Here is a 10,835-nt window from a genome sequence, read left to right as displayed (position 1 = left end):
CCTTCTCCTCTTTTTTTTTTTAATGGCTAATTAGGTTTTGCACAGGAAAAAATTAGATTTAACATTTGCTTACATTGCCTGCATTTTCAGTGGATGCTACAATAATTTGGGGGGCCAGGGCTGGTAAAACAATTCGGAGAGATAATAAAAAAATTAACCGTTTTAACATATATTACAGGCTCCCTATCCTAGGATAAGGCAAAGAATATTTCCATGATCGAATATTTTATACCTAAAACTAATTATCTGGGGCTTCTGCCTTGATCAAGTCACAGCCCGGAAGAGAGGCGAGCGGCGCCCTCTAGCGGCTGAGCGGAGACATGCAGCAACCTGCCGGAGCAGGATCCGCTCTGCAAAATGTTCATAAGCAAATAACGTGTAAAATGGACGTGAGTCTGATTATCGGCGGACAGGAGTTGGAAAGCGATCGGAAACTCGAACGACCTGACTGTTATTCAAAATCGAGATGCGCTATAAATATAGAAATATACCATAAGAGTGCGAGGCTCTGGTACCAGTGGTTAGATCCTATAACAATACCACCTCCATTTTGATTTGTTGCAGGGGCTAAATAGATGGGCAATTGTTGTCGAGAAGATCTTTGAGGTTCATAGGAAGGGAAAGGAAGCCCCACACAAGCGGATGGGTGGGTAGTTATAGGAAAATCTGGGAGAAATGGCATTTAATAAGGCGATCCTCTGAAGGTCTACTCAGAAGTAAGTCCCACTGAGCTCACCGGGATTTACTCTCAGGGAACTTTGTGCAGGAATGCAGCCTAAATGTAAATACTGGAGAAAACCAGAGCAACCAAATGTCTTTGAAACCACTAATAAAAATGCCATTTTCCCCCCCTTCAGTGATTATTCTCTATCCCTCTCCACTTTTAAGCCCGTTGAAGCTATTGAAATCATTTAAGTTCAGGTATATATGATGTAAACCTGAGCTGAGAATAAGGTCCCACTGACCAATGTGGGATTTTCTTCTGAATAAACACAACATTCGTAAGCTTGCTGCCCAATCCATTGTGTGCTTCCTCCGAAGTAAACCCAGTTGATTTCTAAGGGACTTCTTATTCCCACATCAGCGCGTATAGGACTGCAAGCACATACGACCTTTTAATTTGCTCGCGATTTTGCTCTATACACAAAGTGACGGTATAATTTCTCCGATCTGTAGAGAAAATGGAAAGAGATGAAAATTAGAATATAGGGTTTTATCATTTCCTTTAATCATCGGGCATCCAAGTAGATCAATATCACCTCTCAGAAAAGGCAGACGTCTGCTTTGGTATAAACACCAAATCCTACTGACATTCGTCCCAATTGCGCATTGATCCTCTTCAAGTCCTTGGCTGTTCCTTTGAGATCTGACCCGGATCTCCTTAAGAAGTCGCTATCCCCAACAACACATCTCCCTGTTTATGTGGGATGAAGGAATGGGTCGATTAATCAGTGCGGGAGCCTCCCTTGTTGCGATGCAGATTCAAAAGGCGCGCGTTTTAAATTCGATTTATAATCAGCGTTGAGCCCCAGATTTATTCTGTTCTGTCGAAGGCGATTGTAGCAAGAAGCAAGAGTAACTAAGGAGCCATTTATTTCCCAAACTGGGAAATGCCTCTTCAAGAAATGGACACAGGCTACGCTCAATGGGCATTAGGTCCACATTTTTATTTTCTCTGCCAAAAAGTGATGAACTAAAGAATTGCAGTGGAAGCACAAATAAAGCATATACCAATGGTGGAACCCAGCTGCCTTGTGTTTGCTTTTTATTATTATTGTAAAATATTGTAAAATGGGTGGCGCTGTGGGTTAAACCACAGAGCCTAGGACTTGCCGATCAGAAGGTTGGCGGTTCGAATCCCCGTGACGGGGTGAGCTCCTGTTGCTTGGTCCCTGCTCCTGCCCACCTAGCAGTTCGAAAGCATGTCAAAGTGCAAGTAGATAAATAGGTACCACTCCGGTGGGAAGGTAAACAGTGTTTCTGTGCGCTGCTCTTGTTTGTCAGAAGCGGCTTAGTCATGCTGGCCACATGACCCGGAAGCTGTACGCCAGCTCCCTCGGCCAATAAAGCGAGATGAGCACCGCAACCCCAGAGTCGGCCACGACTGGACCTAATGGTCAGGGGTCCCTTTACTTTAGCTAACATTTATAAGTCACATTTCTTCCAGGCAGCTCAAGGTGGCAAACATGGTTCTCTTCCCTCTCCATATTATCTTCCCATTGGGGTAGATGAGGCTGGGAGACAGTGACTGGTTTAAGCCCACCCAGTGAGCTGAGTTGGGATTCAAACCACAACCCTGGAGCAGAAATTGGGAGCCTGTGGCTCTCCAGATCCGTGTGTCTCAAGAAACAATGGAGTGCGCCTCTGGGGGTGAAGTCAAACCGCTACATTAGCAGCACTAAAGTGACCTCCCTCGGGGTGCAAACCTGGGCAGTGCGTATGGAGGTCCTGGGCTGCCCAGATGACAAGACCCCCCCTCAGCCTCGCCGATGTGGTCCAAAGGAAAGCAGAACGATATATTTGGCACCAACTTGGGTGCAGGAGTTGCTGGAAGGAGGCCTGCAAAGTATTGTCCAACCATCTTAGGGACTTCATTCCAGATTTGTGTATGATGTACTCTTTAGCCTTTTCTTCTCCCAAATGTATCCCACAAGGTAGCAGAGGTTTAGGGTCAGAGTTTCCCTTCTCCTAGATGGGCTACCTTCCCAGGTTGATGAGCCCCATCTCCTGCCCCCTCTACAGCACGTGCAGAAACCGCCTTCCAAACCATTGGACTCACTATTGGTCTCATCTGCTCAATCCTTCGGACTTTGTCTTTGCTTGCAGGAGTCCCTAACTCACTGAAGGCTTGAGACCCTACCCTCACCAGATTTAGACAACCAGTCGAAGCTGTTTCCTGGGGTGTGGCCGCTGTCGCATGCTGACAGCTTCTAGGAGCCACAGGTGAGAGCTGAGTGCAGGGTGAGGACCAAAGGTGGACAAACTACCCCAGAAGGAGCACAACAGGTCCTCCACTACCCCCGTCCTAACACCCCATACACTCGTTGGTGGCTATGGCAGTCCAATAATATCTGGAGAGTCCAAGGTTGTCATCCATAACATCTGGAGGACCACCCCTGTGTATATGTCAATGGTCCATCATGCTCAATATTGTCATCAGGGGCACCATCCAGACAGAGCTTGGGGCCACTCCTCATCAGCATAAGCAGGATGACCCTCAGGCACACGAGAGCTTCCCTGTCTTCTCAACCTGGCAAGGTCTCTCCAAGACCTCAAGCAGAGAGGCCTCTTGCCTTTAGCTTCTACCTGCTCCTCTCAAGTGGCGATGGGACTACATCCTCATGAGAGCTCTGCTCCTGAGCTGCCCTCCATCGCGTCTAATCTGCACACAGAACAATTATTTTGACCAGGAATATCTTCTCCTGAGTCCTGGCTCTTCCACTGTCCCTTGGAGAGTCATATTTCTGTGGCATTCTCTTCCATGTGCCAAACCATCGTTTCTTGAAAGTGAATCTGAATCATCTGCATGGGACTTCTTTCTGAGGAAGGGTACATAGCAATGTAGCTTCATCACTTTCAATAATAATAATGATGATGATGATGGTGATGATGATGCAGTTAAAACCAAGGTGGGGGGTCAGGATGGGGGGGAAGTGTCTTAATGGTTTATGTTTTTTACTGCGATTGTAAAGTATTTTTTAAGATGAGGACATTATTTTGCTAAACAACATGAACTGGGAACCCATTTTCAGGAGCGTCTGTTGTTAATTAATCATATATTTAAATGGGAGGGAGGGAGAGAACAGGGTATGCTGGTGGTTGCATCTAATGTAATTTCACCCCAAGGCTATAATTATCTTCTAGGGCTCATATCTCTGCAAAGCCATCCTGGATTCTTTATCTAATCAATCATTTCCTTCCTTCAACGAAGGGTGAAAATCTACAACTGCCAAGGGAAGCGGAATGTGCCAAGGGAACCGGGAGCTGCTCCCTTTACCTTGGAAGCTGACTTACACCAGGTTGTAGAGAAGCAGGGGAGGTGCCCGTGTAGTGCAGTGATTTGAGTGTTGGACTGGGACAGGGGTTGGCAAGGTTTACGTTGCCTGGGCCAGTTCACTCCTGCGGAGATTGCTCCCTGGGCCGGAGCACGTCTGTGCAGATGCAATTTCCGGCGCTGCGGAAGCGAGTCTTGCCAGTTTAGCGCAGCGCGCGGGGACTCACCAAGCGGGCGGCTCAGTTGGGGGGCGGCTCGTGGGCTGTTTAAACGACCCTGTGGGCTGCTTGTGTCCCATGGGCCTCAGGTTGCTGACCGCTGGACTAGGACCTAGGAGTTAAGGTAAAGTGACCCCTGACCATTAGGTCCAGTCGAGGCCGACTCTGGGGTTGCGGCGCTCATCTCTCTTTATTGGCCGAGGGAGCCAGCATACAGCTTCCAGGTCATGTGGCCAGCATGACTAAGCCGCTTCTGGCAAACCAGAGCAGAGCACGGAAACGCCGTTTCCCTTCACGCCGGAGTGGTACCTATTTATCTACTTGCACTTTGACGTGCTTTCGAACTGCTAGGTTGGCAGGAGCAGGGACTGAGCAACGGGAGCTCACCCCGTCGCGGGGATTCAAACTGCCAACCTTCTGATCGGCAAGTCCTAGGCTCTGTGGTTTAACCCATAGCGCCACCCGCGTCCCTAGGACCTAGAAGACCAGGGTCCCTAGGTCTCTAGGACCTAGGAGACCAGGGTTCAAATCCCCACTCAGCCATGAAGCATGCTGGAGCCAGTCCCTCCCTCTCAGGCTATCCTACCTCACAGGGCTGTTGAAAGGATAAAATGGAGAGGGAGGAGAGCCATCTTCGCCCCCTGGAGATACTTGGAGAAAAGGTGTGATATGGCTGTATCTCCACAAGGGTGGATAGCAATGGCCGCTTTTTGTATGGGCTCTGTTTGCGATCAAGGGAGGGCCGCGTGTGCCCAGAGTTTTAGCTGCACAAATCAACGTCCGCCCCCTTTGTGCTGCTTGTTCCTGGCCCTTTTCTTTCGGCGTTTCATCTCTTCTGGCAGAGGAGACATCAGCTTCAGCTTCACCTAGCCTAATTGACAGGCGGCTTTGTCTGTTTCTTCACACTCCCCCCCCCTCGCTTGTCTTCTTGGCCTTTTTCTGTCAGGGGTTTGACACTAACATCTGAACGTTTTCTTAAAGTTGCTTCCCCATCCCTTTTGTCTCCCTTGCAACCTCAAACAGCCACATCGGAATATTTGCGGAGCAGGCCAGCAATGCAGAAATGTAAGTTCCTGACCCGGCGTGGTGGAACAAGGGGAATAAATACGGAGACCAGATGCCATGGAAAACAGCAGCCTGTTAACTTGAGTGGCGGTGCAGGTGCAAATTTCACCAGGTGCAGCTTTTCTTACCCTGCTGCACAACAAGTTGCACAGGCCAAAATTCATTCTTCAACGCAACTATGAATGAAAATGGTCCAGGAGCTCCCTTTTTTGTCGTGTGCAGTTGTCCCATCAGGCAAAACTTTGGGGCTGCTGTCCAGGGTTCACCTCAGCAGAATAAGTAGCAGAGCCCCCAAACATAGCTGGACTGGCACACTATGTTTTGAGGGAGGTGAAATAACACACATTAAATCAGAGGCGTGAATTTTTTGGTAGGGGAACAGTTAGGGCCAGAGGTGCTAGCTTGAGAGGGCAATGGGGTGGGGGGCAACATTGTGACGTCCTGACGCCGTGTATGAACATCTCACATCCCTCCCTAAGGAGGGCAGAAGCTTCCCGGGCTTTGGGATGGAGGCAAAAGACTTTAATGCTTTAATACAGTCATGTTGTTGTTGTTTAGTCGTTTGGTCGTGTCCGACTCTTCATGACCCCATGGACCAGAGCATGCCAGGCACGCCTGTCTTCCACTGCCTCCCGCAGTTTGGTCAAACTTATGCTGGTAGCTTCGAGAACACTGTCCAACCATCTCTGTTGTCCCCTTCTCCTTGTGCCCCCCATCTTTCCCAACATCAGGGTCTTTTCCAGGGAGTCTTCTCTTCTCATGAGGTGGCCAAAGTATTGAAGCCTCAGCTTCAGGATCTGCCCTTCCAGTGAGCACTCAGGGCTGATTTCCTTCAGAATGGATCGGTTTGATCCATAGGACTCTCAAGAGTCTCCTCCAGCACCATAATTCAAAAGCATAAATTCTTCGGCAATCAGCCTTCTTTATGGTCCAGCTCGCACTTCCATACATCACTACTGGGAAAACCATAGCTTTAACTATACGGACCTTTGTTGGCAAGGTGATGTCTCCGCTTTTTAAGATGCCGTCTAGGTTTGTCATTGCTTTTCTCCCAAGAAGCAGACGTCTTTTAATTTCGTGACTGCTGTCACCATCTGCAGTGATCATGGAGCCCAAGAAAGTAAAATCTCTCACTGCCTCCATTTCTTCCCCTTCTATTTGCCAGGAGGTGATGGGACCAGTGGCCATAATCTTCGTTTTATTTATGTTGAGATTCAGACCATATTTTGCGCTCTCCTCTTTCACCCTCATTAAAAGGTTCTTTAATTCCTCCTCACTTTCTGCCATCAAGGTTGTGTCATCTGCATATCTGAGGTTGTTGATATTTCTTCCGGCAATCTTAATTCTGGCTAGGGATTCATCCAGCCCAGCCTTTCGCATGATGAATTCTGCATATAAGTTAAATAAGCAGGGAGACAATATACAGCCTTGTCATACTCCTTTCCCAATTTTGAACCAATCAGTTGTTCCATATCCAGTTCTAACTGCAGCTTCTTGTCCCACGTAGAGATTTCTCAGGAGACAGATGAGGTGATCAAGTACAGTCATACCTCGGGTTAAATATGCTTCAGGTTGAGTGTTTTCAGGTTACGCTCCGCGGGGACCCGGAAGTAACTGAACGCGTTACTTCTGGGTTTCGCTGCTCACATATGCGCAGACGCACAAAATGACGTCACGTGCATGTGCAGAAGCGGCGAATCGTGACCCACGCAGTCGTGGGTTGCATTCGACTCAGGATGTGAACGGGGCTCTGGAATGGATCCCATTCGCATCCAGAGGTACCACTGTACTCTAATTTACCAGGAACATTTAGGAGATTAACCTAGTCCCCCTAGCCCACTGACCGCAAGCCACTGATTAGCATCTAAAGTCTCTCGCTGTGTGTCTGAATGTTTGTGTTAAGACCATTAAGTCCTTTTTTTAAAAAAAATATTTTTTTTTAAATAAATATTTATTAAAGTTTTTGAATACAAATACACAAATAATAAACAACTTCCAACGCAACGTGGTTTCATCAATTCTTTGGACTCCCTCACGTCTCCCGCTCCCATTTTCATCGTAAAACGTTTTTCCAAGCAAATTATCAACTTGTTTACGGTCTTGTATCCACTCATTTAAATATAATCTAGCAATTCTCCAAAAAAAATTATGTTTTCTTTAATCTCACTTATCATCGAATTCAAATCTAGTTTAGTGGTGGCCAATTTTTTATAATCTAGCATCCTTCTTAACTTTCAACCAAGTTACAATGTTTTTGTAAATACATCTTAAATTTCTTCCAATCTTCTTCAATCCTCTCTTCTCCCAGGTCTCGGATTCTGCCAGTCATCTCGGCCAGTTGCATATAGTCCATCAGCTGCATCTGCCACTCTTCCAGTGTGGGTAGATCTTGAGTTTTCCAGTTTTTAGCAATGAGTATCCTTGCTGCCGTTGTTGCATACATAAAAAATGTTCGATCCTTCTTCAACACCTTCTGGCCGACAATACCCAGCAGGAAGGCCTCTGGTTTCTTAGTGAAGGTATACTTAAATACCTTTTTCAGTTCATTATATATCATTTCCCAGAAGGCCTTCACCTTAGGGCATGTCCACCAGAGGTGAAAGAATGTTCCTTCATTTTCTTTACATTTCCAACATTTATTATCAGACGAATGGTATATTTTGGCAAGTTTAACTGGGGTCATGTACCATCTATATATCATTTTCATTACATTTTCCTTCAGAGCATTACAAGTGGTGAAGTTCAACCCAGTGGTCCATAACCTTTCCCAGTCCTCAAACATGATGTTATGCCCAATGTCCTGTGCCCACTTTATCATAGCCGATTTAACCATTTCGTCTTGTGTATTCCATTTTAACAGCAAGTTATACATTCTAGATAGTACCTTAGTCTTTGGTTCTAACAATTCTGTTTCTAATTTCGATTTCTCCACCTGGAACCCTAACTTTTTGTCATTTTTAAAAACTTCTTTAATCTGAGCGTAATGTAACCAGTCTCGCACTTTAACCTTCATTTTCTCCAAACTCTGCAATTTCCAATTGTCTCCATCTTTTTCTAATATTTCCCAATATTTTGGCCATTTGGCCTCCATATTGGGTCTTTTTCGGGCCTTAGCTTCCAGAGGCGAAAGCCACCTCAGAGTCTTGTTTTCCAATAAGTCTTTGTATTTTGTCCAGACATTAAATACTGCTTTCCTAACAATATGGTTCTTAAAGGCCTTATTGATCTTAACTTTGTCGTACCATAAGTATGCATGCCAACCAAAAGCATTGTTGAAACCTTCCAAATCCAGTACGTCAGTGTCCTCGAGAAGTAGCCAGTCTTTTAGCCAGCAGAAAGCTGCGGCTTCATAGTACAGCTTTAAGTCTGGCAGGGCAAAGCCCCTCTTTCTTTCGCATCAGTTAATATCTTAAACTTAATTCTGGGCTTTTTGCCCTGCCAGACAAATTTAGAAATATCTTTCTGCCACTTCCGGAAGCACTCCGTCTTGTCCACAATCTGTAGTGTTTGAAACAAAAACAACATTTTTGGCAATACATTCATCTTAATAGCAGCAATTCGGCCTAACAAAGAAAGCTTCAGTTTTGTCCAACTGTCCAAGTCTCTCTTAATTTCAGACCAACATTTTTCATAGTTATCCTTAAATAGACTCAGATTTTTTGCTGTTATATTTACCCCTAGGTACTTTACTTTTTTAACCACAGTTAGTTCTGTTTCTCTCTGAAACCGTTCTGACTCTGTATCTGTCCAGGGACCTTTAGTAAAAAATTCCAGCAGAGTTAGAGTTTAATATTTAGCAGCAACAGTGTTTCAAATAGTGCATGCTGGTAATCCAAATGCTTCAAAGTAACAAGTTCAAACTCTCTCAGATTGTTTCAAAGTTCAGATTCAAAGTGTCCAAGTCTGCCAACTGCAAACTGACAGCTCAGTTACTCAGGCAGCTCCAGCACCTGGGTTTTTTACTTAGAATGTAGCTCCAATAGAAGAAAGGTATCACCATACAGCTAAAAAGCATGAAGTCCAACACTTAGAGTCCTTATTCCACTTAAAATAAAGTTCAATGGGTGCTCAGATCAGTTAGGTTAAAAGATCTCTCTTTACCTCCACTCCTCCAGCTCTTTGCTTTGATGTTCAATGAGAGCGGAAGACGGACTTCCTGTTTTTCGTCACTCCGCTTTCAGCCGAATTCAGTGCTTTAAAGTTCCAAATTGTACAAAGTCTATTATTACTCACGGGTTGTTGCTTTCCGAAACAAAAATTCCAAGAAGAAAGGTCAGCGCTCACCGGCAACAGCTACGCGGCTTCGCTCCGTTGATTGCGGAACGACCCTCAGCGCCGCTACCCCCTCCGCGATCCGGAGCCCCTTACGGGGTTCCTTCAACGTTTTGGGGGCAGCTCCTGGCGCCCGCCGGGTCCCAAGACCGCAGGCTTCTGCCGCCTGTGGTTTTCCGATGTGGGTCTCCGCTTCGCCGTAGCGGACAACCCGTTTTCAGCGGAGCTACCCTCTCCCGGTTAGAAGAGGGCAGCCATTACCGTTCGCGCCGCCTCCGGAAGTCCCTTCTTTTCTTTTAAAATAATAATAATGCATACCCTTCAACATTTCTCCGATGAAAATAGGGATGTTCCCATTCCATAATAATAACTTTACTATTTATGGGGTTGCCCCAGTACTCTGGACAGCTTCCAAAATATATAAAAACATAATAGAACATTTTAAAAAACCTTCCTTATACAGGATTGTCTTCAGACAGCTCCGGAGTTGAGTAACTCCATACCCTCCAACATTTCTGCAATGAAAATAGGGACGTCCTAAGGAAAAGTGGGACATTTCAGGATCAAATCAGAAACCAGGACGGCTACTCTAAATCAGAGACATCCCTAGAAAATAGGGACACTTGGACGATCTGAAAATGCCTGACAGCACTGCTGTGCACTATGATTGAACTAAGTTGAATGTCATTCTCCCTCACACACATCTTTGTGTGTGTTTATGCAAGATCAATGTTGGTTGACTGTGATCAACTGCTCCACAGATTCTTGGATTTTAACTCGCATCTGTTTTAAAACTAATGCACCTACCACTTGTATGCCAAAGTGACTTCTCATGTCAGACTCATCTCCTCAGGGCCGGCTTACCCATAGGCGCTAAGGGATGCAGGGCACCCAGGCGCTGGTTCTCAGAGCCGCCAGGCCAAGAATCCGGGGCTGAGATTTGGAGTCCAGGGATTGAAGAGCCAGGCCAGCTGACAGCCACTGCCGAGCGGAGCAGAGCCTGTCAGAGCATCACAGGCTTTTCTGCTGTGGACGCTGAGTTGTTTATTTAAATTGTATACCTGCTGTTACCTTAAAATGGAAACTTAAACTGATGGAACATCAGAATACCCAGGTGGGTGGGGTATAAATAAATTATTATTATTATTATTAGCGCAGCTTGCGGATTTAACATATAGAATAAGAGAACAAGAAGAATATACGTTTCAAGAAGATTGGAAAATGTTTATTGAATATATGGAGGAAAATTGTGTACACTTGAAAACGTTGGCAGCATTAACTGCAGT

This window comes from Podarcis erhardii (genome assembly GCF_964252035.2).
Source record: "Podarcis erhardii genome assembly, chromosome: 9".
NCBI lineage: Eukaryota > Metazoa > Chordata > Lepidosauria > Squamata > Lacertidae > Podarcis > Podarcis erhardii.
The sequence above is the reverse complement of the archived record's forward strand: the minus strand, read 5'-3'. Positions refer to the sequence as shown.